The sequence below is a fragment of the Canis aureus genome, chromosome 11 (assembly GCF_053574225.1).
Source record: "Canis aureus isolate CA01 chromosome 11, VMU_Caureus_v.1.0, whole genome shotgun sequence".
Taxonomy (NCBI): Eukaryota; Metazoa; Chordata; class Mammalia; order Carnivora; family Canidae; genus Canis; species Canis aureus.
In genome coordinates this window covers 1,393,021-1,419,305 of record NC_135621.1, presented here as the reverse complement: position 1 = coordinate 1,419,305, position 26,285 = coordinate 1,393,021, and the positions used below count along the sequence as shown (strand labels likewise).

Sequence of the window (26,285 nt, the reverse complement as noted above, 5' to 3'; positions counted from 1 at the left end):
GAGTGGCACCTGTGTGGCTCAGTTAGTTAAGCTTCTGCATTAAACTCAGATCATGATCCAGGTCCCAAGGCAGGCTCCCTGTTCAGAAGGGAACATAGTTTGCCCTCTCCCTCTGCCCCTCTCGCTCATGCTTTTTCTCTCCTCTCTCTCTCAAATAAATAAAAAACATCTTTGCAGAAGAAACAAACCCACAAGGAAGAGAAATCTCCCATGTAGAAGAATTTTAAACAATTTGTGCAGACATTACACCGTCAAGTTCATGAGCATAGCTTCCCACTCTTAAGTGTGGAATACACATAGTAACTTCCTTCTACAAAATATAATATGAAAAACTTAAAATAATATTGATAATATAATAATAATAAAAATAATAATTAATAATAATAATAATAATGAATCAGTTTACTGTGGAGAAAGCTGACAAACACTACCACAGCAAGCTGACCAGATCGATACCAAGACTGCTAAATCATGTTGATAGTATCTATCCTTTATATGATATAATGAAAATGGCAGTATATCTCTGTATATAATCCACAAAACAGTTCAATTATGAGATAAATGAAAGACATGTCCCAACTGAGGGAAAGTTTACAAAATACTCTACTTCTCAAAGTGTTCCAGTGCAACAACAACAAGGAAAGGCTGAAAGACTGTCACAATCTAGAGGAGCCTAAGAAAACAGGAGGACAAATGGAATGTGATATGAGGGATGGTAACTTAGCAAAAACTAAGGAAATCTGAATAAACTATGGTCTGTGGTTAATGCGACTATTTTAAATTTGATTACTTAGCTAATATTTGTACCGTAGTAATATAAGATATCAATAATTGGAGAAATTGAGAGCAAGTGCATGTGAATGCACTGTAATATCTTTTCAATTTCTCTATAAATCTTTGTTTTTTTCCTAATTAATAAGATTTATTATGAAAATCGACTTAAATGAATCAGGCTCCAAGTGTGAAAACATTTTAAGAATCGTTGAATTAACTTTTGCCTTATTCTTAAAGAGTTCCTTTGATGGAAACAAAGTAAGAATTTCATATCAGAAGGAAAGAAAGACACTTATGAACACGTATAATGCCTCCTCAACCTGAAAAGCAGGAACAGATAATAAATAGCAAAAATCAGATAAAAATACTTCTAGTATAATAGACACCATATTGCAAGTGCATTTAAAATTATCAATGCATAACATTTATTTCCTTGACATTTGTCTTCCAAAGAGTTCACAGTGTTTCAGTGTCAGTTGAAACAGGGGAAGAATCTCAGGGAAGAATCCTTCACAAAATAATCGGACCATTGGTAATAATGACTCTCAGTTCTTTCCAAATCCATAAAGATGCATTTCCTGAGGAGTGACTGAGCTGTGAAGAAAGAGATGAGAAACCCTCATCCCTCTGAATTACTTGTGTCAGAATACTTTAACCATAGTACTACGGATAGTAAATTATCCTTATTAACAGGAAATATGTCTCAGATTGGAATCTGAGCAATTAGATAGCCAGAGTAAAAACACTTTGACTCGCTCCTCATCTTTTAAAGATAAAGGAGAGCTTTTCTATATACAAACTCAGTTGTCTAGATAGCCTTAGGGAATAAGAGTCTGCAGCATGGAATCCCGCTGCACAGCTGGGACGCCCACGAGCCAGGTCTTCCTGATCCCAAATCCCTGGGCCTGTCCCCCAACACACGCTGCCAAGCTGAGGTCATTTGCTCTCTTAGGAGCTCCGGGGAAGGGGGAAAGAGCTAGATAGGATGGGACGGAACGCAAAGAGGCCGAGAAAATGAAGGCCTTTCTACTTTAAGTTCAGTGTTTGAACAAGTCCAGCCATCCCAGGCCCCTGTGAAGAAGAGCTGAAATTTACATTATTTCAGTTACAGGAAAAAAACAAAGTTTACAGCTTAATGTCTTAGAAAGCCCCACAACAGAATGAAACCGAGCCCATGCCAAGGGTTGGAAGTGCCTATTAGAATGAGAGCAGAGCTTAATACCCTTGAAGGCCCCATATCAAAATGTAAACAGAACTTGAGGAATTGCTCCAGCCCTTTTGGAGGACCCCGAGACAAGCCCTTAAAACTAAGTTAAAACCCACCTCGGGGTCCAAGTCCCTGCTCCGCTGTGTTGGGTGTACTTGGTCGCAAGCTCGAGTTTGGAAATCAACCCTTGTGTGTTTGCATTGGTGTCAGCTCCTTAGTGGTTTCTCGGATTTGCAATCTTGGGCACAACACCCCCATGTCCCCCTCCCACCTTGACTGAACCCCTATCCCCTCCCACCCAGGGTGAAACTCAGTCACCTCCCTGCCTACAACAGCTGGGCACAGGCCGTCACACAGGTCCCACGGGCACGGTGGGCACTCCCGCCTTCCCTGGCCTCCCAGAGGAAGGAAGGGGGTTTCGGCTGGACACACTACCATGGTGGCCCCAGGGCTCCCTGCCCAGCACGGCACCTCGTGACAGGTCGGGTCTCTGTTCCTGACGCCTGCTCCTCCTCCCCGGTTTTCCCACAGGAAATGAAGAAGGATGCCCTGGTCTCCTCCAGGGACATCATGCAGGTAGACCTGGACGTCATCAGGAAGTTCAGCAGCCACATCATGTTTTAGGACTGCTAGGCGGACGGGTGAGGCTGCTGGGCCAGGGGGCTTCCGGGCCTCGGAGGCTTTTGGGTAAGGTAAACGGGGCCTCTGAGGCCAGGGGGAGCAATAGCAGCCAACAACACACGGCTCCATGGTAGGGTGATGGGGATGACCACACCCCCGGGGCCTCAGGGATGAGGAGGCCACAAGGATGGGGCCTCCAGAGGTTCCCATGGGAGCTGAACACCAAAGGGGAGAGGGATGGCCCCCTGAGAAGCAGGGGATGGGGTGGGAGACATGGGGGGTAGGAACCAGACCTGGGGGCCGAGTGGCATGTCCGCGGCTGGAGCAGGACACACATTGATCCCATGAGGGTCAGACGGTTCAGAGTTCACCCAGACGGTTGAACTGAGAGACGGTTCACCCACTCTCAGTGTTTTATATATTTCTAAATTCTGTGCATTTAATTTGAGACAATTTGCAATTTGAAAACATACATATTATGATGACCCCCAGATAATGTCCCTGGTACAGCCAGGGCCCTGCACTCACCACATGGGGCCACAGGGGCAGGTGTTACAACAAACCCCAGAATGGGGTCACCTTTATTTGTAGACGTCTCTGTGTGCATCTTAGAGAAAGGGGATGCCCTTTGTCTGCCGGCCCCCCACGTCATCCCCCCATTCCCCAGACCCACACCATCCCCCTACATCATCATCCCCCATGGCATCGCCCCTACCCCATCCCCCTCAAACACACACAGCCTCACACAATACCCAACCACAGTATACCCCAACACCATCCCCCTACACCATTCCCCACATTCCACCACCATCATACCCATGCCCCCACACCATCCACCACCACACCATCGGCCCCGAGCAAGGACCCAATCTAGCTGCCCCCTGTGGGACATGATCAGCCTCCTCGGGGTTCTCTGGATACCCTGCTCCCATCAGAAGCCCGGGTGTCCCATAGAGTACCCAGGGGTTGCAGGGAGGAGGGACGGCAGGGAGCCCCTGACAGTGTGTGAGCAGGTGAGTGAATCAGAGGAACCACTGTGCCCTGCCTCCGCCCACTGTCACTCCTAGAGGGCAGGACACCCTGCACAGGACACCAGGCCCTAAACCAGAGGTACCTGGGCTGATTGGGCCCAGGCTCTGTAGGGGCTGGGTTGACTTGAGCCCCCACCAGTCTCAACACAAAGACTAATGGAATCAGGCCCCCATGGCCCTGGCCAGCCCTGGATTCTGGCCCCAGGCTGAGCAAGCCCTCTCACAGCTGGATGTGGCCTGCAGGGCCCTGGGCATGCCCCACAGATCCAGTTCGCTGATCTAGGGAAGCCCTGGGGATCCTGGGACACCCCAGTGTGGGGAGAGGAGGGGCAAGCTGGTGGGCCCCACCCACACCCACACCAGGAGGCAGGCTCCTCCAGGTGCTGGGGCCCAAAGAGGCTCCAAGGCCAGGATCCAGCTGCCCTTTAGGGACCCAGCACAGGAGCCCATGAGTTGTAGGTTCAGGTCAGCTCTGATGTCCTCAGTACCATCACTCAGGCTGAAACCTCAGGACACACGCCCCCACCCGGAGTCCACACATGCTCCCAGGTGGGGGACTCCAGCACCTGCCCCCCCACCCCGTGTGATTCTTGCCCTCCCCTTAAAGGACAGAAAGGTCTCCCTCCCCAGGGGAAGACACACAACCATGGCTCTGAGCCCTTTGCTGTAGAAAGTCAATAAAGTGTTGTGGTGCGAAAATGCACAGGCAGCCCGTTTCTGTGCCTCCCAGAACTCTGTGCACGGAGCGTGTAGAGACCCCCAGAGAGAGGAGGGGGCACCACCTTGGCCCCAACAAGCCCCTGCAGGGGCGCCACCAGGCACACACAGCTGAAGTCCCCACGTGCCTTCCAGGAGTGGCCAGACCCACTGCCGGACATGGGAATGTGGCCGAGCTGGAACTTCAAGCTCAGCTGACCCTCCAGCTGAAAGTCACTGCACGAGCGAGCCCCGGCACTGCCAGGAGAGCCCAGCTAACTGCCCAGAGACAGGACCAGAAATGATTTTGTGCCAACCATTTCGGGGTTTTTTGGTGATCCAGCCAGAGGATCCGATTGCTGCACGGGATAGCTGCATGTGATAGAGACACACACACCTCAAAAGCAACAAAAGTCGAAATCCCCCCAATGTTGTCAGACAGCAGCCAGTTGGTTACATACACAACGCTGTGGTCCCCAATAGGATAAATGGAAAACGCTATAAACCACGACTGTAGAGGTGCTGGAGCTGTGCCTGCTATGTTCCAACAAGGAGGGCAGAGGGGCAGGAAGCATCATCCTGAGGGGGGGCCACTCCTAGGAAAGGAAACCAGGTCCCTGTGAAGGCTACGGAGGGTGAAATCCATCCTCCTCTCTTTCTGCTTCTGGTTTTCACCCTAAATACATTTTCCTCAATTATATTAGCAAGAATTTACTTTATGTTTTTAAATTTCTTTTTATTGCCATCCAATTTGTATGAATTCTTTCTTCAGCAAGGGTGTCAACAGGAGAGATAAAGATTTTCCCAGACAGTCAACATATAAAGGAGTTCATGACCACTTAACCAGTCCAGTAAGGAATTTTAAGAGGGACTCTTCTAGTGGGGGAAAAAAGAGACCAAAAGCAACAAATACTAGAAAGGACCAGAGAACGTCACCAGAAATACCAACTCTTCTGGTAACACAGAGGCACAAAGTTCATATCTTTGAATAGTCACTCTGAATGGTGATGGACTAAATGCTCCAATAAAAAGATATAGGGTGGGATCCCTGGGTGGCACAGCGGTTTGGCGCCTGCCATTGGCCCAGGGTGCGTCCTGGAGACCCTGGATTGAGTCCCACATCGGGCTCCCGGTGCATAGAGCCTGCTTCTCCTTCTGCCTGTGTCTCTGCCTCTCTGTCTCCCTCTGTGTGACTATCATGAATAAATAAATAAATAAATCTTTTAAAAAAAGATATAGGGTAGGGAGTAGTTAAGAAACAGGATCCGGGATGCCTGGGTGGCTCAGGGATTGAGCCTCTGCCTTTAACTCAGGGTGTGATTCTGGAGTCTGGGATCGAGTCCCACATTGGGCTCCTGGTGGGGAGCCTGCTTCTCTCTCTGCATAATTTTCTGCCTCTCTCTCTCTCTCTGTCTCTCTGATAAATAAAATTATTATTAAAAAAACAACATCCATCTGTACGCTGCCAACAAGATGCTCACCTTAGACCTATAGACACCAACAGATTGAAAGTCAGGGGATGGAAAATCGTCTATCACGCTAATGATATCAAAAGAAAGGTGGAGGACCCATACTTATATCAGACAAACGAGATTTGAAAACAAACCCTGGGGGACACGTGTTGGCTCAGTGTTTGAGCAACTGCCTTCGGCTCAGGGTGTGATCCTGGGATCCCAGGATCAAGTCATCATCGGCCTCCCTTAGGGGAGTCTGCCTCTCACTCTGCTATGTTTCTTCCTCTGCTCCTCTGTGTATCTCTCACGAATAAATAAATAAAATATTTAAATTTCAATAAAGAAAGAACAAATAGTGTAAGAAGAGATGAAGAAGGGCATTATTTCATAATTAAAAAGACTCTCTATCAAGATCAAACAACTAAATATTTATGCTGCCAACATGGCAGTACCTAAATATAGAAAACAATTAACAACACAGGAACTCACTGATAATAATACAATGAAAGGGGATTTTTACACCCACTTATTTCAATGGACCAATCGTCTACGCAGAAAATCAACAGGGGAACAATAGCCTTGACAAACTGGACCACAGGGACTCAACAGATACAGTCTGAACATTTCATCCTAAAGCAGAATACACATTCCTTTCAAGTGCACATGGGACAGTCTCCAGAACACATCATATCATGGCCCACAAATCAGCCCTCAACAGGTACAACAGGTACAAGAAGGTTGATATCACACCATGTACATTTTCAGAACACGACGCTATGAAACATGAAGTCGACAGTTAGAAAAAAAATTGGACAGACCAAAAATACGTGGAGATTATGAACATCCTACTAGAGAATGAATGGAGCAACCAGGAAATTAACGAGGAAATTTAAAACAAATGAAAATGAAAACATGTTTCTCCAAACCTCTGGGATGTAGCAAAGGCAGTCCTAAGAGGGAAATACATAGCAATACAGGCCTACCTCAAGAAACAAGAAGTCTCCAATACACAACCTAACCCTACACCTAAAGGAGATGGAAAAGGAATAGCAAACAAAGCCTAAAGACTACAGAAGAAGGGAAAAAAAGATGAGAGCAGAAATAAACAATACAGGAACCACAAAACTGTAGAATGGAATAACAAAACTAAGAGCTAGTTCTTCAAAATAATTAATAAAATGGATCAAGCCCTAGCCAGCCTTATCAATGAGAAAAGAGAAATGACCTAAATAAATAAAATCACAAATGAGAGACGAGAGATCACAATCAACACCAGAAAAATTAGACAATTATAAGGGAATACTAAGAAATTATACGCTAACAAACTGGGAGACCTGGAAGAAATGGACAAATCCCCAGAAATGTGCAAACGAGCAAAACTGAAATAGGAAGAAATAGAAAATGTGAATAGACCCATAACTAGCAAAGGAATTGAATCAGCAAGGTACCTGTGTGCCTCAGTGGTTGAGCATCTGCTTTGGCTTAGGTCATGATCCCGGGGACCTGGGAGATCAAGTCGCACATCAGGCTCCCCGCATGGAGCCTCATTTTCCTTCTGCCTATCCCTCTGCCTCTCTGTGTCTCTCATGAATCTATAAATAAAATCTTTAAAAAAGAAAAAGATAAAAAGATGAGAAAGGACCCAAATAAAATCACAAATGAGAAAAGAGAAATAACAACCAACACTACAGAAATACAAACGATTATAAGAGAACATTATGAAAAATTATATGCCAAAAAAAAAAGAAAAATTATATGCCAGCAACCTAGAACCTGGAAGAAATAGATCAATTCCTGGAAATATATAACATAGCCAAAATGATAAAGGAAGAAATAAGAAACTTGAGCAGACAGAATACCAGCAAATAAATTGTATCAGCAATCAAGAATCTCCCAACATGGGATCCCTGGGTGGCGCAGCGGTTTGGCGCCTGCCTTTGGCCCAGGGCGCGATCCTGGAGACCCGGGATCAAATCCCACGTCGGGCTCCCGGTGCTTGGAGCCTGCTTCTCCCTCTGCCTATGTCTCTGCCTCTCTCTCTCTCTCTGTGACTATCATAAATAATAAATAAAAGGAAAAAAAAGCCCAAATTTAAAAAAAAAAAGAATCTCCCAAAAGGAGACGCTTAGATCAATAGTACAGAATGGAAATCCGAAACAAGATACAAACCTGTAACTCTATGATCCATTAATCGACAACAAGGCAGGAAGGAATATCCAAAGGAACAAAGACAGTCTCTTCAACAAACCCTAACCCTGACCCCAGGATAAGAACAAATGGTGTTGGGAAAACCAGGCAGCCACATGCAGAAGAATGAAACTGGACCACTTTCTTACACCATCTATATAAAAAATAAATTCAAAATGGATGAAAGACCTAAATGTGAGACCTGAAAGCATACAAAGAAGAAAAGATAGGCAGCAACATCTTTGACATTGGCCATTGGATGTTCTTTCTAGATATGCCTCTGAGGTGAGGGAAACAAAAGCAAAAATACTATTGGGACTTCATCAAATTGAAAAGCTTCCACACAGTGAAGGAAACAACCAAAGCTAAAAGGCAACATACAGGAGGAGGGGCAAGATGGCGGAATTGTAGGGTCCCCAAATCACCTGTCCCCACAAAATTACCTAGATATCCTTCAAATCATCCTGAAAATCTACGAATTCAGCCTGAGATTTAAACAGAGACCAGTTTGAATGCTACAGTGGAAAAGTTCATGATTCTATAAAGGTAGGAAGACGGGAAAAAGAAAGAAACAAAAGGCATCCAAGGGTGAGGGGCCCTGTGAGGAGCCTGGCTATGGCCGGGGCGAGTGCTCACAGGGCAGAGGAGCTCTGTCCTGGGAGAAGGAGGAGCTTCACCAATCTTCCAGGGCAGAATGACCCTTCAAGGAGTCAGAGCAGGACCCCAGGAAGGCGGGGATGCCCTAGGGCACCCTGGGACACTAATAGAAACATGCACTCCCAGGAGAGTGCAGCGAGCTCCCTAAGGGCTGCAGGGCACATCCATTGACCGGGGAGCAGCTCTGAGGGGCTCGGGTGGCGGCTCTGCACAGAGGTGTTTGCACGGCCCAGGAGCAGCTTGGCAGCGGCGCCTCCTGCAATGGAAGAGGCTCCATTCAGAGGGGGATGTGGAGCTCTGGGAGCAACTTGGAGGAGCTCGGGCGGTGGCTCCACAGTGAGGTGGCTGTACAGCCGGGAGCGAGAATCCAACAGTGCAGGCCCCGGAGCACAGGGCGCCGAGACACAGCCCAGGATTCGGTCTCCCCCGGGACAGGCAGAGGCCCAGAGGGCCTAGGACAGCAAGGACGCTCCTGTCCAGAGCTGAGCAGATCAGCGGCCCAGCCCCAGAGCCTCCAGGACCTGCATTGGACTGCTCCCGTGTTACTGCAGGGGCTGAATACAGGATTCCAGAGCTGGTCGCTGACACTGGGGTTGTTCCTCCTGGGGCCTCATGGGGTAAACTACCCCCACAGAGCCCTGCACCAGGCAGGGGACAGAGCAGCTCCCCCACGTGCTAACACCTGAAAATCAGCACAACAGGCCCCTACCCCAGAAGACCGGCTAGACGGACAAGTTCCAGGGGAAGTCAAGGAACTTAAAGTATACAGAATCAGAAGATACCCCCCATGTTTTTTTTATTTATGATTGCTTCATCCTCCACTTCCCCCCTTTCTTTCTTTTTCTTTCTCTTTTTATTCTCTTTTTTCCTTCTTTCTTCCTTTATTCTTTTTCGTTTTCTCTTTTCTTTCCTTCCTTCTCTCCTCTTTTTTTCTCCTTTTCCCAATACAATTTGTTTTCGCCACTCATCACTCAGCAAAATGACTAGAAGGAAAACCTCACCTCAAAAGAAAGAATCAGAAACAGTCATCTCTCCCACAGAGTTACAAAATCTGGATTACAATTCAATGTCAGAAAGCAAATTCAGAAGCACTATTATACAGCTACTGGTGGCTCTAGGAAAAAGCATAAAGGACTCAAGAGACTTCATGACTGCAGAATTTAGATCCAATCAGGCCGAAATTAAAAATCAATTGAATGAGATGCAATCCAAACTAGAAGTCCTAACGACGAGGGATAACGAGTTGGAAGAACGAGTGAGTGACATAGAACACAAGTTGATGGCAAAGAGAGAAACTGAGGAAAAAAGAGACAGACAATTAAAAGACAAGGAAGACAGATTAAGGGAAATAAATGAGAGCCTGTGGAAGAAAAACCTACGTGGAATTGGGGTTACCGAGGGTGCCAAAATGGACAGAGGGCCAGAATATGTATTTGAACAAATCCTAGCTGAAAACATTCCTAATCTGGGAAGGGAAACAGGCAATTAGATCCAGGAAATAGAGAGATCCCCCCTAAAATCAATAAAAACTGTCCAACACCTCGACATTTAATCGTGAAGCTTGCAAATTCCAAAGATAAAGAGAAGATCTTTAAGCAGCAAGAGACAAGAAAATCCTGACCTTTATGGGGAGGAGCATTAGGGTAACAGAAGACCTCTCCACAGTGACCTGGCAACCCAGAAAGGGCTGGCGGGATATATTCAGGGTCCTCCATGAGAAGAACATGCAACCGAGAATACTTTATCCAGCAAGGCTCTCATTCAAAATGGAAGGAGAGATAAAGAGCTTCCAAGACAGGCAGGAACTGAAAGAATATGTGACCTCCAAACCAGCTCTGCAAGAAATTTTATGGGGGACTCTTAAAATTCCCCTTTAAGAAGAAGTTCAGTGGAACAATCCACAAAACAAGAGCTGAAAAGATATCATGATGACACTAAACTCATATCTGTCGATAGTAACTCTGAACGTGAACAGGCTTAATGACCCCATCAAAAGGCATAGTGTTTCAGACTGGATAAAAAAGCAGGACCCATCTATTTTCTGTCTACAAGAGACTCATATTAGACAGAAGGACACCTACAACCTGAAAATGAAATGTTGGAGAAAAATTTACCATTCAAAGGGTCCTCAAAAGAGAGCAGGGGTAGCCATTCTTATACCAGATAATCTAAAATTTACCCCGAAGACCGTAGTGAAAGATGAAAAGGGACACTAAATCATACTTAAACGATCTATCCAATAAGAGGACTTAACAATCCTCAATATAAATGCCCCGAATGTGGGAGCTGCCAAATATTTAAACCAATTAATAACCAAAGCGAAGAAATACTTAGATAATAATACACTTACACTTGGTTACTTCAATCTAGCTCTTTTTTTTTAAGATTTTATTTATTCATGATAGACACAGAGAGAGAGAGAGAGGCAGAGACACAGGCAGAGGGAGAAGCAGGCTCCACGCAAGGAGCCCGATGTGGGACTCAAACCCGGGACTCCAGGATCACACCCTGGGTTGAAGGCAGGCGCTAAACCGCTGAGCCACCCAGGGATCCCCTCAATCTAGCTCTTTCTACCCTCTATAGGTCTTCTAAGCAAAACATCTCCAAAGAAACGATACCTTTAAATCATACACTGGACCAGATGGATTTCACAGAAATCTACAGAACTTTACATCCAAACTCAACTGAATACACATTCTTCTCAAGTGCACATGGAACTTTCTCCAGAATCGACCACATACTGGGTCACAAATCGGGTCTGAACCGATACCAAATGATTGGGATTGTCCCCTGCATATTCTCAGACCATAATGCCTTGAAATTAGATCTAAGGTATCCCTGGGTGGCGCAGCAGTTTGCCGCCTGTCTTTGGCCCAGGGCGCGATCCTGGAGACCCGGGATCGAATCCCACGTCGGGCTCCCAGTGCATGGAGTCTGCTTCCACTCTGCCTATGTCTCTGCCCTCCCCTCTCTATCTCTCTCTCTCAGTGTGGCTATCATAAATAAATTAAAAAAAGAAAAAAAAGAAAAAAACACACCTTCCCTACAATCAAGCAATTGCAGTGTTGGGGATTTACCCAAAGATTCAGATGCAATGAAACGCCGGGTCACCTGCACCTCGATGTTTATAGCAGGAATGTCCACAATGGCCAAACTGTGGAAGGAGCCTGGTGTCCATTAAACATGAATGGATAAAGAAGATGTGGTTTATGTATACAATGGAATATTAATCAGCCATTAGAAACGACAAATACCCACCATTTGCTTCAATGTGGATAGAACTGGAGGGTATTATGCTGAGTGCAGTAAGTCAATCGGAGAAGGACAAACAGTGTATGTTCTCATTCATTTGGGGAATATAAATAATAGTGAAAGGGAATATAAGGGAATGGAGAAGAAACGTGTGGGAAATATCAGAAAGGGAGACAGAACATAAAGACTCCTAACTCTGGGAAATGAACTAGGGGTGCTGGAAGGGGAGGAGGGCGGGAAGAGAGGGTGAATGGGTGACGGCCACTGAGTGGGACACTTGACGGGATGAGCACTGGGTGTTATTCTGTATGTTGGTCAATTGAACACCAATAAAAAATAAATTTATTTTAAAAAAAAGTTCCAACAAATAAATATTTTTGCTGCCAACATGGGAGTACCTAAATATACAAAGCAATTAACAACAAACATACAGGAACTCACTGATAATAATACAATGACAGGGGATGTTAACACCCACTTACGTCAATGGACCAATCATCTATGCATTAAATCAACAGGGGAACAATAGCCTTGACACACTGGACCACAGGGACTCAACACATATAGTCTGAACATTTCAACCTAAAGCAGAATACACATTCCTTTCAAGTGCACATGGGACATTCTCCAGAACAGATCATATCATGGGCCACAAATCAGCCCTCAACAGGTACAACAGGTAGAAGAAGGTTGATATCACACCCTGTACATTTTCGACCACGACGCTATGAAAGTCGAAGTCGACAGTTAGAAAAAATTTGGACAGACCAAAAATACATGAAGATTATGAACATCCTACTAGAGAATGAATGGAGCAACCAGGAAATTAAAGAGGAAATTTAAAACAAATTAAAATGAAAACATGTTTCTCCAAACTTCTAGGATGTAGAAAAGGCAGTCCTAAGGGGGAAGTAGAATAGCAATACAGGCCTACCTCAAGAAACAAGAAGTCTCCAATACACTACCTAACACTACACCTAAAGAGTCTGGAAAAGGAATAGATAAAAAAGCCTAAAGACTACAGAAGAAGGGGAAAAAAAGGTGAGAGCAGAAATAAACAATACAGAAACAACAAAGCAGTAGAATGGAATAATGAAACAAAGAGATGGTTCTTCAAAATAATTAACAAGGGATCCCTGGGTGGCGCAGCGGTTTGGCGCCTGCCTTTGGCCCAGGGCGCGATCCTGGAGACCCAGGAACGAATCCCACGTCGGGCTCCCGGTGCACGGAGCCTGCTTCTCCCTCTGCCTGTGTCTCTGAGCCTCTCTCTCTCTCTCTGTGACTATCATGAATAAATAAATAAAATCTTTAAAAAAAAAAAAAATAATTAACAAAATGGATCAAGCCCTAGCCAGCCTTATCAACGAGAAAAGAGAAAAGACTTAATAAATAAAATCACAAATGAGAGAAGAGATCACAATGAACACCAGAAAAATTAAACAATTATAAGGGAATAGTATGAATGATTATATGCTAACAAACTGGGGGACCTGGAAGAAATGGACAAAGCCCTAGAAATGTGCTAATGAGCAAAACTGAAATGGGAAGAAATAGAAAATGTGAGCAGACCCATAATTTGCAAAGGAATTGAATCAGCAAGGTACCTTGGTGTATCAGGGGTTGAGCATCAGCTTTGGCTCAGATCATGATCCCGGGGTCCTGGGGAATCATGTCCAACATCAGGGCCAGCTGGAGCCTCATTTTCCCCTCTGCCTTTACCTCTGCCTTCCTGTGTCTCACATGAATACATAAATAAAATATTTAAAAAATAAAAAATATAAAAAATGAGAAAGGACCCAAATAAAATCACAAATGGGAAAAGAGAAATAACAACCAACAATAGAGAAATACAAACGATTATAAGAGAACATTATGAAAAATCATATGCCAGCAACCTCGAACCTGGAAGAAATAGATCAATTCCTAGAAATATATAACATAGCAAAAATGAAAAAGAAGAAATAAAAAACTTGAACAGGAAGATAACCAGCAAAGAAATTGAATCATCAATCAAGAATCTCCCAACAGGAGACGCTTAGATCAATAGAACAGAATGGAAAGCTGAAACAAGATACAAACCTGTAACTCTATGATGCATTAATCGACAACAAGGCAGGAAGGAATATCCAATGGCACAAAGACAGTCTCTTAAACAAACCCTAACCCTGACCCCAGGATAAGAACAAATGGTGTTGGGAAAACCAGGCAGCCACATGCAGAAGAATCAAACTGGACCACTTTCTTACACCATATATATAAAAAATAAATTCAAAATGGATGAAAGACCTAAATGTGAGACCTGAAACCATATACAAAGAAGAAAAGATAGGCAGCAACGTCTTTGATATTGGCCATTGGGTCTTCTTTCTAGATATGCCTCTGAGGTGAGGGAAATAAAAGCAAAAATACTATTGGGACTTCATCAAATGTAAAAGCTTCTGCAAAGTGAAGGAAACAACCAAAGCTAAAAGGCAACATACAAAATGAAAGGAGATATTTGTAAACAACACATCCAATAAACAGTTAGTATGCAAAATACATAAAGCAAGTATAAATCTCAGCATCCTTTTTTTAATTTTTTTAAATTTTTATTTATTTATGATAGTCACACAGAGAGAGAGGCAGAGACATAGGCAGAGGGAGAAGCAGGCTCCATGCACAGGGAGCCCGACGTGGGATTCGATCCCGGGTCTCCAGGATCGCGCCCTGGGCCAAAGGCAGGCGCTAAACCACTGCACCACCCAGGGTTCCCAAATCTCAGCATCCTAAATACAAATTATCCAACTACAGATTGGCAGAAGAGATGAATGGACTTTGTCTCTGACAAGACATCTAGATGGCTACCAGACACACTGAGAGACACTCAGCATCACCCATCATCAGGGAAATGCAAACCACAATGAGATGTCACCTGACAGCCGTCAGAATGGCTAAAATTAACAACATAAGAAACAACAGGTGTTGGTGAGGCTATGCAGAAGAGGGAGCCCTGTTACACTCCTGGTGTGCATGCGAACAGGCGCAGCCACTGTGAAAAACAGTTTGGAGGGTCCTCGACAAGTTAAAAATCGGGGATCCATGGGTGGCACAGTTGTTTGGCACCTGCCTTTGGCCCATGGCACAATCCTGGACACCCAGGTTCGAATCGCACGTCGGACTCCTGGTTTATGGAGCCAGCTTCTCCCTCTGCCTGCGTCTCTGCCTCTCTCTCTGTGACTATCATAAATAAAAATAAAATAAAAAGAAGTTAAAAATAGAGCTACCCTACGATTCCAAAATTGCACAGCTAGGTATTTACCACGAGGATACAAAAGTAGTTTAGTAGATTGGAAGAGGGACACGCAGCCCAGTGTTTCTAGCAGTGTTATCAACAAAAGCCAATCAGTGGATCCAGCCCAGATGTCCATCGACAGAAGAATTGGCAGAGACGATGTGCTAAATATACACACTGCGACATCACTGGGTCATCAGAAGGAATGAAATGAAGCCATTTAAAATGACGTGGGAGAAGTGGAAAGGACTTATACCAAATGAACTCAGTCAGTCAGAGAAAGACAGATACCAAATACCATACAATGGCATTAACATGTGAATTTTAAAAAAACAAACAAACTGGCAAAGGGGCAGAGGGGGGATGAGAGAAGCAAACCAAGATACACACTCTTAACCACAGAGAATAAGCTAATCAACACCAAAGGAAGGTGGGGGAATGGGGAATCAGGGGATGGGGATACTGGAGGGCACCTGTGACCAGTACCAGGAGTTGTATCCAAGGATTGAATCACTATGTGGTAAATCTGAAACTATATCATACTGTGTTTACAAACAGGAATTCAAGTAAAACTTTAAAATGATAATTGGTAGGATTGATGAAACATGTGCACACAAGAGATAAAATCAGAAAGGCAACTGAAAATCCAAATAGAGTATTTAGAGGCACAAATCCCCTCCTTAGCTCAGCTTGGGAGAAGCCTGCTATGTCTATTCTGACCCCAGCAGAAGCCTGAATTTTGATTCTCTGGGGAGGCCACTGACTTGGTGGAGTCAGGCTATCTTTGAACCCAAAACCTAAATAGAGTGCGTAAAACTAAACTGCCCAAGATACTAGGAGTCCCAGTGCAGGCACAAGCTAAGACCCAAACTCTAACCATACACAGACATAACCCTAACCCTACACTTAATCCTAATGTTAACCTAACCCTTAAACAAGAACTATCACTAATTAAAAACCAAACACAAACCCCAAGACCGAAACACATTCACTGAATGTTCCTGCCAACCCTCACCCTAACTCCTAAACCTATCCTAAACCCTTAAGCCTGACCCCTACCTTAAATCTAACCCTAAGCCTACCCTCTAACCATAACCTTAACTTAAGTACTCAAATCCTATTCCTAACCTTAACCAGTACGATAACCCTAACACTCTAATACTAATCCTATCTCATATCCCAAACTGTACCCTAACCTGTACCCTAAAACTCAGCCCTTTCCCACTCCCTAACCGTATCTCTTACCCTTTTCCAAATCCGTACCCTGACCATGACCTGACCCTAAACCTAACCCCTAACCAAAGACTAACCCTAACCCTACCCCTAATCCCTATCCTAACCCTAACCCTAACCCTCACCCTAACCCTAAACCTAGCCCTTCTTTACTCTAACCCCTAACCCTTAACCCTAACTCACACCCTAACCCCTAACCTTAAATGCAAACCTAAGCCCAACCCTAACACTAACCATAACCCTAACCCCAACTCCAAACCTCCTGCCCTAATCCCTAGAGCCTAAACCCTAACCCTAACTCTAAATCCTGTCCCTAACCCTAACCCCCATCCTAACTCTTAACTACTGACCCTTACACTTATGCCTCACCTAACCTCTAATCCGCAACCATAAGCATAATCATAACTCCTAACATCTAACCTAAGCCTAACCACCAACTGCCTCCCCGCCCCTGACCCTACCATTTATTCTACCCATTCACTTACCCTATGGTTGTGAGTAGTCCCTTCTGATGTGGAAGTGACCCCCAATGCGCCTCCAGTGTCCTCCACGGGGTCCTGAATAATCCAGGCTCATGTGAGTGCGGACGTGGCCCCACATGTTCCTGAGTCATAGTCAGCAGGTCCTGAGGACGCCGATTCTCCTATCACTGTGGACTATGCCTCACATCCTCTGGAACCCTCACAGCAGGTCCTCAGGAGGCCGGGGCTCCTGTCAGCCTGGGCATGGCCCCACGTCCCCCAGAAAACTCACCGCACATCCTGAGGAGGCTGTAGGCTTCTGTCAGCATAGACGCATCCCCATACGTCCCGAAGCCAAAGTGCAGGTGCTGAGGAGGATGGGGGTCCTGTCACCGTGAATGGGGCACCTAGCTTCCAGAAGCCTCAACTTATATCCTGAGGGGGCCGGGAGCTCCTGCCAGAGTGGAAGCGGTGCCACATCTTCCTGAAGTGTCCCCGTGGGTCCTGGGGCGGCTCAGGGGTTCCTGTCAGAATAGATGCGGGCCCACAATTTCCTGAAGCCTCCCTGCGGGACCTGAGGCGGCTCAGGGCTCCTGGCAGTGTGGGTGCGGGCCCATATCTTCCTGAACTTCAAGGCTGGTCCTGAGGAGACCAGGGCTCCTGTCAGTGTGAAACACGGCCCAATTTCCCCCTGAGACTTCCCGCGGGTCCTGAGGAGGCTGGGATTCATCAGCGTGGACGCGTCCCCATGTCCTCCTCAGGCCTCCCCAGCACAGGCTGGCTCCTGTTAGTGAAGGCAGAGGAGGACTACTGCGCATGCGCACCCCTGGGTGGGGTCTGGGCTCAGGTGCCCCCTGCGGGACACTCAGGTGCTGCAGGAGGCCATGCAGGAGGAGTTGGGTGCTCCAGAGGCCGCACCTGCCTCATCCAGGCTCCAGCTGTGGCCTGTTAGCATCGGAAACATCTCACTGAAACGGAGCCCAACACCCAGCTTCCCCAGAAATACTTAAGGACAAGGAATTGGAGCCCACAGGACACGAAATGAAATGTGGACCAGACTTTTACCACGTCCTGCAAAACTCACTCAACCCTCTTCCACTGTGGGCGGGACTGCGGGCTAGTGCACCAGCCCTGGACAGTGTGGAGGCTCCTCAGGATGTTACAAATAGAGCCGCCCTGCGACCAGCAGGTGTATGGCCTGGAGCTCACTCCGAAGATACAGATGCAGTGAGACGTCGGACAACTGCACCCAATGTCCACAGCAGCCGGGTCCACAGTAGCCACACTGTGGGAGGAGTCTTGGTGCCCTCAGGCAGATGATGGATAAAGAGGATGGGAGATAGATGATGGTCATAGAGAGAGGAATGGTACTCAGCTATCAAAGAGAAGGAAATCTTGCCATTTGCAATGACGTGGATAGAACTAGAGGGATCATGTTAAGTGAAATAAATCAGTCGGGAAAGAGAATGACCGTGTGGTGTCATTCATAGGTGGAATTAAAGAAGCAAAGCAGATAACAACTGTAAAGGGAAGGAAAAACAAATATGATAAAAACAGATGCAGGAAATACAGACTCTTAATGAAAGGAAACAAACTGAGGGCCGCTGGAGTTTGGGGATAACAGGGGAGGTGTTGTCACGTGCACTGCTGTTATCTCCAACTGGTGAATCCCTGAATTCTTCCTCTGAAAGTATAATACACTATACATTAATTAATTGGGTTTAAATTAAATTAAGTTAAAAAATCATTTGTATCAGAGCACATTTCCTTCTAGACTCTCAGTTTTGCTCATTCAGCTTATACCAGGACCACCCACCATGGGTCTGGTTTGTCGAAATAGGCTCCATGCCTCGTCCATGGCCCAGCCCAGGGCTAGAACTCATGACCCCTGAGATCAGGACTGGAGGTGAGGTCAGGAGTCGGATGCTTAACCAACGGAGCCAGCTGGGGGCCCGAGAACCACACTGCTTTATCCTGTGTCTGTGTGACATCATTTGAAATAGGAAAGTGCTGCGTCCCGCTCTCTCAGGTTTCTCCAATACTGATTTGCTGTCCGGGGTCATTTGTGGGGGCGGATGGATGTTATGGGTTTTTTTTTTCCTATTTATAGGATCTGCCACCATGATTTTGATAGGAATGACATTGAATCTGAGGGTGGATTCAGGAACTGCGGACATTTTCACAAGATGAGGCTCCCACCCCATGAGCCCAGGATGGCCTCACAGAGCCTGGTATGGCTCAGTGCACAAGTCTTGTGCTCCTTTGGTTCAGTCTCATTATTAATTGTGAATGGAGAAGGGAGTCATATCCTTCATTTCCTTCCTGAGTGCTCATTGTCGGGACAGAGCAAGGCTACTCTGTTCTGTAGGGTCAGTTTGTGTCCCGTGACTTTACTGAACGCACTCCTTAGTTCTAACAGGTTTTGGTGGAGGCTCTTGGGTTTCCTGCTTCTAGTACCGCATCTTCAGCATATAGGGAGAGTGTGACGTCCCCCTTCCAGGTGTGGAACCTTTGCTGTTTACAGTTTAATGTCCTAGAAAGACCCACAATAGAATCAAAACTGAGCCCAGGACAAGGACAGGAAGGCCATATTAGAATGAGAACAGAGCTCAATGCCTTTGAAGGCCCCATATCAAAATGTAAACAGAACTTGAGGAATTGCTCCTGCCCTTCTGGAGGTCCCTGAGACCAGCCCTTAAAACTAAGCAAAAACCCACCTTGGGGTCCAAGTCCCTGCTCTGCTGTGTCGGGTATACTTGGACACAAGCTCGATCTTGTAAATTAACCCTCGTGTGTTTGCATTCGTGTCGACTTCTCGGGGGTTTCTCATATTCGCAATCTTGGGCACAACAGTCTGAGATAAAAAAAACAAAACGAAAAGAAACTTGGATGAGGGCAGAGTGAAAGCAGGGTTCTAAGAGAAGCGACAGAGACCCGGGGGTTTCGCGGCTCTTCTGTGGTGGGCCTGGAGACTGGGGGGCAGGATGCCCAGCCCCAGAGCAAGAGGACCCAGCGTCCCCAACCGCATCCCTCCCATCAGCGCTGAGTCTCAGGGATCAGCACAGTGCGACCCGCTGGAGGCCAGAGGCGCTAAAGCCCACCCCACCTCTGACCCCGCAGGTGCATCTCTCAGGCAGATGTGCACCTGACAATCAGCGCCATGGCCCATTCCCAGACCCCACACAGACCACTCGCTGCCACCAAGCTGTTGGACCACAGAGGCTGCAGAGCTTCAGCTCTGCCTGGAAAGTAGGGTCTAGCTTCCTTTGTACTTTGTGCTTTATTTTCATGTATTTTCTTTGATTCTATTTTATAAATTGCCTTATTTTAATTTTTATGTATGTACCTTATATGTTTCTTATTTTTAGTTTCATGGTACTTTAATTGTGTTTCTTATTTTGGGATTTGGAATCTTTTAACAAGCAGGCCAAAATAATCTGGTGTTCTTTTAGGAGGGCAGTTTTTATTGTTTTTCTTGGTTTTTCTTTCTTCTTTCTTTCTTTTTTGGAAAAAAAATAATGAGATGGAGTAATTCACCTTCATAAAATAACATGAGGTAGTACTCAAAGCCAGGAAGTTCATCCATTCACATATATGATGTCTAAATACAGTTTAAAACAATGATTATAAAGATAGCAGCTGGGCTGGAAAAAGAGCACAGAAGAAAACTAGAGAATCCCTTACTGTAGAAATAAAAGAACTAAAATCTAGTCAAGCCAAAGTTAAAAATGCTATAACTGAGATGCAGTCCCAAGTGGAAGCCTTAAAAACAAGGAAGGTTATGGACCACAGAGGCAGACTTGGGAACTCAGCCACTTATTAAAGCAATAACATTCATATCATAGTAGACTCAGAAGATGAAGAGAGAGAAAAGGTGGGCCTTGCTCAGCCATTATAAATGACAAATACCCACCATTTGCTTCAAGGTGGATGTAACTGGACGGTATTATGCTGAGTGAAGTAACTCAATCGGAGAAGGACAAACATTGTATGTTCTCATTCACTTGGGGAATATAAATAATAGTGAAAGGGAATATAAGGGAAGGGAGAAGGAATGTGTGGGAAATATCAGAAAGGGAGACAGAACATAAAGACTCCTAACTCGGGATCCCTGGGTGACGCAGCGGTTTGGCGCCTGCCTTTGGCCCAGGGCACGATCCTGGAGACCCGGGATCAAATCCCACGTCGGGCTCCCGGTGCATGGACCCTGCTTCTCCCTCTCCCTGTGTCTCTGCCTCATTCTCTCTCTCTCTCTCTCTGTGACTATCACAAATAAATAAAAATTTAAAAAAAGACTCCTAACTCTGGGAAACGAACTAGGGGTGATGGTAGGGGAGGAGGGCTGGGGTGGGGGTGAATGTGTGATGGGCACTGAGGGGGGCACTTGACGGGATGAGCACTGGGTGTTACTCTGTATGTGGGCAAATTGAACACACACAGAAAAATAAATTTATTATTAAGAAAAAAAAAAGAAGGAAGAAAAAGTGGCACCTGGGTGGCTCAGTCAGTTAAGCTTCTGACTTAGGCTCAGATCATGATCCAGGTCCAAGGAAGGCTCCCTGTTCAGCAGGGAACCTACTTCTCCCTCTCCCTCGGCCGTCTTGCTCATGGTTTTTCTCTCCTCAATTAATTAAATAACGTCTTTGAAAAAGACACAAACAAACCCAGAATGAAGAGAAATCACCCATGTAGAAGAATTTCAAACAAATTGTGCAGACATTCCACCCTCAAGTTCATGAGCATAGCTTCCCACTCTTATGTGTGCAATACACATAGTAACTTCCTTCTACAAAATATATTATGAGAAACTTAAAAAAATAATGATAATGTAATAGTAATAATAATAATAATAATAATAATAATAAGAAGAAGAAGAAGAACAATAAAGAATCACTTTACTACGGAGAAAGCTGACAAACACTACATCAGCAAAATGATCAGATCGATACCAAGACTGATAAATTATGTTGATAGTATCTATCCTTTATATGATATAATAAAAATAGCAATATATCTCTGTATATAATCCACAAAAACAGTTCAATCATGAGATAAACAACAGACATGTCCCAACTGAGGGAAATTTTTTTTTCTTTTTTATTTTATTATTTTTTTTTTATTATTTTTTTTTATTTATTTTTTTTATTGGTGTTCAATTTACTAACATACAGAATAACACCCAGTGCCCGTCACCCATTCACTCCCACCCCCCCGCCCTCCTCCCCTTCTACCACCCCTAGTTCGTTTCCCAGAGTTAGCAGTCTTTACGTTCTGTCTCCCTTTCTGATATTTCCCACACATTTCTTCTCCCTTCCCTTATTTTCCCTTTCACTATTATTTATATTCCCCAAATGAATGAGAACATATAATGTTTGTCCTTCTCCGACTGACTTACTTCACTCAGCATAATACCCTCCAGTTCCATCCACGTTGAAGCAAATGGTGGGTATTTGTCATTTCTAATGGCTGAGGAATATTCCATTGTATACATAAACCACATCTTCTTTATCCATTCATCTTTCGTTGGACACCGAGGCTCCTTCCACAGTTTGGCTATCGTGGCCATTGCTGCTATAAACATCGGGGTGCAGGTGTCCCGGCGTTTCATTGCATTTGTATCTTTGGGGTAAATCCCCAACAGTGCAATTGCTGGGTCGTAGGGCAGGTCTATTTTTAACTGTTTGAGGAACCTCCACACAGTTTTCCAGAGTGGCTGCACCAGTTCACATTCCCACCAACAGTGTAAGAGGGTTCCCTTTTCTCCGCATCCTCTCCAACATTTGTTGTTTCCTGCCTTGTTAATTTTCCCCATTCTCACTGGTGTGAGGTGGTATCTCATTGTAGTTTTGATTTGTATTTCCCTGATGGCAAGTGATGCAGAGCATTTTCTCATATGCATGTTGGCCATGTCTATGTCTTCCTCTGTGAGATTTCTCTTCATGTCTTTTGCCCATTTCATGATTGGATTGTTTGTTTCTTTGGTGTTGAGTTTAATAAGTTCTTTATAGATCTTGGAAACTAGCCCTTTATCTGATATGTCATTTGCAAATATCTTCTCCCATTCTGTAGGTTGTCTTTGAGTTTTGTTGACTGTATCCTTTGCTGTGCAAAAGCTTCTTATCTTGATGAAGTCCCAATAGTTCATTTTTGCTTTTTTTTCTTTTGCCTTCGTGGATGTATCTTGTAAGAAGTTACTATGGCCGAGTTCAAAAAGGGTGTTGCCTGTGTTCTTCTCTAGGATTTTGATGGAATCTTGTCTGACATTTAGATCTTTCATCCATTTTGAGTTTATCTTTGTGTATGGTGAAAGAGAGTGGTCTAGTTTCATTCTTCTGCATGTGGATGTCCAATTTTCCCAGCACCATTTATTGAAGAGACTGTCTTTCTTCCAATGGATAGTCTTTCCTCCTTTATCGAATATTAGTTGCCCATAAAGTTCAGGGTCCACTTCTGGATTCTCTATTCTGTTCCACTGATCTATGTGTCTGTTTTTGTGCCAGTACCACACTGTCTTGATGACCACAGCTTTGTAGTACAACCTGAAATCTGGCATTGTGATGCCCTCAGATATGGTTTTCTTTTTTAAAATTCCCCTGGCTATTCGGGGTCTTTTCTGATTCCACACAAATCTTAAAATAATTTGTTCTAACTCTCTGAAGAAAGTCCATGGTATTTTGATAGGGATTGCATTAAACGTGTATATTGCCCTGGGTAACATTGACATTTTCACAATATTAATTCTGCCAATCCATGAGCATGGAATATTTTTCCATCTCTTTGTGTCTTCCTCAATTTCTTTCAGAAGCGTTCTATAGTTTTGAGGGTATAGATCCTTTACATCTTTGGTGAGGTTTATTCCTAGGTATCTTATGCTTTTGGGTGCAATTGTAAATGGGATGGACTCCTTAATTTCTCTTTCTTCAGTCTCATTGTTAGTGTATAGAAATGCCACTGACTTCTGGGCATTGATTTTGTATCCTGCCACGCTACCGAATTGCTGTATGAGTTCTAGCAATCTTGGGGTGGAGACTTTTGGGTTTTCTATGTAGAGTATCATGTCATCGGCGAAGAGGGAGAGTTTGACTTCTTCTTTGCCAATTTGAATGCCTTTAATGTCTTTTTGTTGTCTGATTGCTGAGGCTAGGACTTCCAGTACTATGTTGAATAGCAGTGGTGAGAGTGGACATCCCTGTCTTGTTCCTGATCTTAGGGGAAAGGCTCCCAGTGCTTCCCCATTGAGAATGATATTTGCTGTGGGCTTTTCATAGATGGCTTTTAAGATGTCGAGGAATGTTCCCTCTATCCCTACACTCTGAAGAGTTTTGATCAGGAATGGATGCTGTATTTTGTCAAATGCTTTCTCTGCATCCAATGAGAGGATCATATGGTTCTTGGTTTTTCTCTTGCTGATATGATGAATCACATTGATTGTTTTACGGGTGTTGAACCAGCCTTGTGTCCCAGGGATAAATCCTACTTGGTCATGGTGAATAATTTTCTTAATGTACTGTTGGATCCTATTGGCCAGTATCTTGTTGAGAATTTTTGCATCCATGTTCATCAGGGATATTGGTCTGTAATTCTCCTTTTTGGCGGGGTCTTTGTCTGGCTTTGGAATTAAGGTGATGCTGGCTTCATAGAACGAATTTGGAAGTACTCCATCTCTTTCTATCTTTCCAAACAGCTTTAGGAGAATAGGTATGATTTCTTCTTTAAACGTTTGATAAAATTCTCCTGGGAAGCCATCTGGCCCTGGATTCTTGTGTCTTGGGAGGTTTTTGATGACTGCTTCAATTTCCTCCCTGGTTATTGGCCTGTTCAGGTTTTCTATTTCTTCCTGTTCCAGTTTTGGTAGTTTGTGGCTTTCCAGGAATGCGTCCATTTCTTCTAGATTGCCTAATTTATTGGCGTATACCTGTTCATAATATGTTTTTAAAATCGTTTGTATTTCCTTGGTGTTGGTAGTGATCTCTCCTTTCTCATTCATGATTTTATTAATTTGAGTCTTCTCTCTCTTCTTTTTAATAAGGCTGGCTAATGGTTTATCTATCTTATTAATTCTTTCAAAGAACCAACTCCTGGTTCTGTTGATCTGTTCCACAGTTCTTCTGGTCTCGATTTCGTTGAGTTCTGCTCGAATCTTTATTAACTCCCTTCTTCTCTTGGGTGTAGGATCTATTTGCTGTTTTTTCTCTAGCTCCTTTATGTGTAAGGTTAGCTTTTGTATTTGAGTTCTTTCCAGTTTTTGAATGGATGCTTGTATTGCGATGTATTTCCCCCTTAGGACTGCTTTTGCTGCATCCCAAAGATTTTGAACAGTTGTATCTTCATTCTCATTAGTTTCCATGAATCTTTTTAATTCTTCCTTAATTTCCTGGTTGACCCTTTTATCTTTTAGCAGGATGGTCCTTAACCTCCATGTGTTTGAGGTCCTTCCAAACTTCTTGTTGTGATTTAGTTCTAATTTCAAGGCATTATGGTCCGAGAATATGCAGGGGACAATCCCAATCTTTTGGTATCGGTTCAGACACGATTTGTGACCCAATATGTGGTCTATTCTGGAGAAAGTTCCATGTGCGCTTGAGAAGAATGTGTATTCAGTTGAGTTTGGATGTAAAGTTCTGTAGATATCTGTGAAATCCATCTGGTCCAGTGTATCATTTAAAGCTCTCGTTTCTTTGGAGATGTTTTGCTTAGAAGACCTATCGAGTATAGAAAGAGCTAGATTGAAGTCACCAAGTATAAGTGTATTATTATCTAAGTATTTCTTCACTTTGGTTAATAATTGATTTATATATTTGGCAGCTCCCACATTCGGAGTATATATATTGAGGAATGTTAAGTCCTCTTGTTGAATAGATCCTTTAAGTATGATATAGTGTCCCTCTTCATCTCTCACTACAGTCTTTGGGGTAAATTTTAGTTTATCTGATATAAGGATGGCTACCCCTGCTTTCTTTTGAGGACCATTCGAATGGTAAATGGTTCTCCAACCTTTTATTTTCAGGCTGTAGGTGTCCTTCTGTCTCAAATGAGTCTCTTGTAGACAGCAAATAGATGGGTCCTGCTTTTTTATCCAGTCTGAAACCCTGCGCCTTTTGATGGGGTCATTAAGCCCGTTCACATTCAGAGTTACTATTGAGAGATATGAGTTTAGTGTCATCATGATATCTATTCAGTCTTTGTTTTTGTGGACTGTTCCACTGAACTTCTTCTTAAAGGGGAATTTTAAGAGGCCCCCTTAAAATTTCTTGCAGAGCTGGTTTGGAGGTCACATATTCTTTTAGTTGCTGCCTGTCTTGGAAGCTCTTTATCTCTCCTTCCATTTTGAATGAGAGCCTTGCTGGATAAAGTATTCTTGGTTGCATGTTCTTCTCCTTTAGGACCCTGAATATATCCTGCCAGCCCTTTCTGGCCTGCCAGGTCTCTGTGGAGAGGTCT

At 44.4% G+C, this 26,285-nt stretch overlaps 2 long non-coding RNA genes across 3 annotated transcripts in view; both read right to left on the bottom strand.

Annotated features, from left to right (window-relative positions):
• The window catches only part of LOC144322919 (uncharacterized), a 30,079-nt gene extending 22,701 nt beyond the window's left edge, over positions 1–7,378 (bottom strand). For both annotated transcript variants that reach the window (XR_013388506.1, XR_013388507.1), the window contains exon 1: positions 7,232–7,378. This is a non-coding gene — a long non-coding RNA (uncharacterized LOC144322919). The remainder of the gene's footprint in view (positions 1–7,231) is intronic.
• Positions 7,379–16,874: 9,496 nt separating this feature from the next.
• Positions 16,875–19,693, bottom strand: LOC144322918 (uncharacterized). The gene is made up of 3 exons (XR_013388505.1): positions 19,562–19,693; positions 17,929–18,528; positions 16,875–17,486 (listed from the first exon to the last, which is right to left on the bottom strand). It is a non-coding gene; the product is annotated as an uncharacterized LOC144322918 (long non-coding RNA).
• Positions 19,694–26,285: the final 6,592 nt, after the last annotated feature.